The 3,473-nt window shown below is 46.2% G+C and overlaps 1 pseudogene; it reads left to right on the forward strand.

Moving 5' to 3' along the window:
- Positions 1-785: 785 nt before the first annotated feature.
- Positions 786-1,913, forward strand: LOC150000957 (branched-chain-amino-acid aminotransferase, cytosolic-like; annotated as a pseudogene).
- Positions 1,914-3,473: the final 1,560 nt, after the last annotated feature.

Here is a 3,473-nt window from a genome sequence, read left to right on the forward strand (position 1 = left end):
GTGCAGATCATGACCTGAGAGGTGAAGACAAATGACTTGAAAGAAGTACTCAATAAACTGATTCCAGGGTCGTGGCTGGTGTGGCTCAGTGGATTGAGTGCTGGCCTGCAAACCAAAAGGTTGCCAGTTCGATTCTCAGTCAGGGCACATGCCTGGGTTGCGGGCCAGGTCCCCAGCTGGAGGCACGCGAGAGGCAATTGATCATGTTCCTCTCCCTCTCTTTCTCTCTTCCTTCCCCTCTCTATAAAAGTAAATAAAATCTTTTAAAAAAATTGCTTCCACGTAGCATTGGAAAAGACATAGAAAAGGCTTGCCAATCTATCTGCTCCGTGATATCTTTGTTAGGAAAGTCAAAATGCTGAAGAAGCGCACATTTGAGCCGGGAAAACTAACTCACAGAGCTTCACGGGGAAGACAGCGGTTCTGGAAAAGCTGGTGGGGATGAGACAGGCGCTGAAATTGAACAAACTGATGGAGAGGAGTCCCCAGTCTAAGCATCTGTTTCAAATTCAGACATTTAATGGTGACAAATAAAAAATTCTCTTTGTGATACTTAAAAGAACTTTGAAAGGTGAATCTTGATACATTCTGAAAAATGAACAGGTGCTTCGTTTACAGTTTATGTGGGCAGTCCCGCTGCCACAAGCAGCAGCCACTGCCCGGCTACTTCTCAGATGTGCCTGCAGCCAGGACCCCAGGAGGCACCAATGGCCTGGGACGCATTGGGCTGTCCTCTGCTCAGCTCCAGCCATCCCCACAGCCGCCCAACAGGGAAGGGCTGTAATAACGGATGCCCCGCAGAACGTCCCGGTGAAGCAGGATCAAACGCGGTCATGGGAACTTTAAGGGATAAAGATCTAAAAATCACACCAGCCACTATTTTAATGGGGAAAGCAGACCTAAATACTGTGGTTTTGGGAACCATTTTCACAGATCATATCTTGACAAATGAGTGGTCCTCAGAGTCTGGGTGGGAGAAATCACATATCAAGCCTTTTCAAAACCTGTCATAGCATCCTAGCTCATCTGCTTTGCACTATGCAGTGGAGTTGTTTGAAGGAACAAAGTTATTTCAGGGAGTAGATACTAAAATTTGACTCTTCGGGCCAAAGCTCAACAGGGATAGAATGCACTGATCTGCGCTGAGGGCAACTTGGCTGGGATTTGACAAGGAAGAGCGTATAGAGTGTATTTGTGAAATTGGACCACGAATGGGTCCTGTATTCACCATCTGTGAGTCTCTATATTGGTTCTACCCTCACTGGAGCTGAGTCGAGTCTTGGAGTCACAGAGCCTGCTGGAGCCATGGTCTTTGTGATCTTGAGCCCAATGGGATCTTACTTTTCGAGGGGAACCTTAAATCCAGTGTCCCCGTGGGCCGATCTGAAGTTTGTAAGAGCCTGGGAAGCTGGGACTGGGGACTGCAAGGTGGGAGGGAATCATGGCCCCTCCCTTTTTGCCCAACGTGAACCAATGGACAATGGGGGTCAGCACAGTCCTGTGGCTCTGGGGAGAGGGTAGTCACATCAGGGAAGCTGGACTGTGAATCTTTTTCTTGGCTGGATAAAAGAAGATGGAGAAGACCTGGCAACTCCTCCGCTAGATGACATCGTTCTCCCAGGAGTGACAGGCAGAGCACTGACCTGGCAGGCAGTGGGGTGAATTTAAGGTGTCAGCGAGGTACCTCACCCTGGGTGGCTTGAAAGCAGCCCTGGAACAGAACCGAGGGAAGGGGATGTTTGGCCCCGCCGCAGCTGGCATTGTTGGCTCAGTTTCTGATATACTGCACAAGGGTAAGACTGCACATTCCATCTATGGGGAATGGGTCTAAGCTTGCAAGCCGGATCGTGGGCAAACTGGCTGGCATTCAGCATGGAGGGGCAGAGAGCACCTGGACGATCATCGAATCCTGAATGGAAAATACAGGATATTATCTGTGTGATCTTGGGACAGACTGTTGCTTTTGAATTATGATAGATTCTTTGGCTACCTGTTTTTAGTTCTGCATAATGTAGTTTATATTATCAGTATTAGCAGGACGATTGTTTCCTCATGCCAGGGAAAATGAATTGCAGCCATCAGATGGTGCCTTATAAACTCGGTAACAGCAGTTTATCTTACCTTTCTTTAGAAGGGTGATAATGTCAGCCACACAGCATAGAATTCCCTTCAGTAATCTTGGTGCCTCCCTTAGTACTTTACTCAGATACAAAAATGTTTGTTTATTCTTTAGCATAAGTTATATTTTGCTCTTCAACCAAATGAGCTGTATGTTTGTGTGTGTGTGTGTTTGAAAGCTGATCTGTGTAAATTTCATAGGTAACACTTCCCATGACACATTTTCATCTTCAGAAAAAAAAATTTTTTAAATCAAGACTGAAAAACTGGATTTCCTCACTTCACTTTTTTCTCAGGCCCCAAGTCCATCTTAAGCTAAATCTCTCTTCTCCCCGATGTCACGATCTGCTCTCAGCTCTGCTTGTGCATCAGCAAGACCCCTGCATGCTTCCACCGTTGCCCTTCCACATTGTATTGTAATCAGCTGCTTGTGGCCCCAATGTCTGGCACATACTAGCTACTCAGTAAATAAGTAAATGCATACCTTCTAAAAACATTTATGTAGATGAATTGACAACTTTTTATTTTTATGGTTTCAAATTTGCAGTCCACCTCACTTCATTTATGCAGAAAAATATCTATCGAGTGGTCACTATGTGCTGGGCACTGTTCTAGATAGTAAGGATATAGCACTGAACAAAACAGATAAAAATCTCTGTCCTCATCCTAGCCAGAAGACACAGATTCTCTACAAAATAATAGTTAAGTTACATGAGATGCTAGAAAGTGATAGTTGCATGAAAAAAATATAGTAGGGAGGACGTCTCTCTGGGTGAGTGGGTGGGTGGATTAAAACTTTAAATGGAGAGTTTATAGGGCCTCAGTGGGAAGGCACTTTTGAAGAAAGATACTTTTGATTGAAGGTACTTTGGAAGGAGAAGGAAAAGCCCTGCCGATATCTAGGGATAGGACCGTCCAGGCAGAGGAGGGAGCAAGTGCAAAGGCCCTGAGGTAGGAACGGACTTGGTATGTTTGAAGAACTGCTGAAAGCTCAGTGTGTCTGGAAGGCAGTGAGTGATAGGGAGAAGGAGAAGGAGAAGGTTGGGAGACAGAGCCAGAGAGGTAGTCAGAGGCCAAATCAGGTAGGATCTGGAGGGCTGCGGGAATGAGTTTGGATCTTTAGTGTTGGTCCGTGGGTGGGGAGGCTGGGAAGCTAGTGAGTAGGCGCTTGAAGATTAGATTTTGGAGAGTTTGAAGTTACGGGTAGTGATGATATCTAGGAGATGACTCCAGGGAGCGAGGGTGGAGGACAAGCTTATCGGAGAATTGTCAAGGAATTCTGAGAGCGGGTCTTGGACGGAATAGGATGAAGGAGTGAGTGGTGGTAGAGAGAATGGCAGTGAGCTGGGAGCCAA

The sequence above is a fragment of the Furipterus horrens genome, unplaced genomic scaffold (assembly GCF_987537825.1).
Source record: "Furipterus horrens unplaced genomic scaffold, mFurHor1.1.pri manual_scaffold_10, whole genome shotgun sequence".
NCBI lineage: Eukaryota > Metazoa > Chordata > Mammalia > Chiroptera > Furipteridae > Furipterus > Furipterus horrens.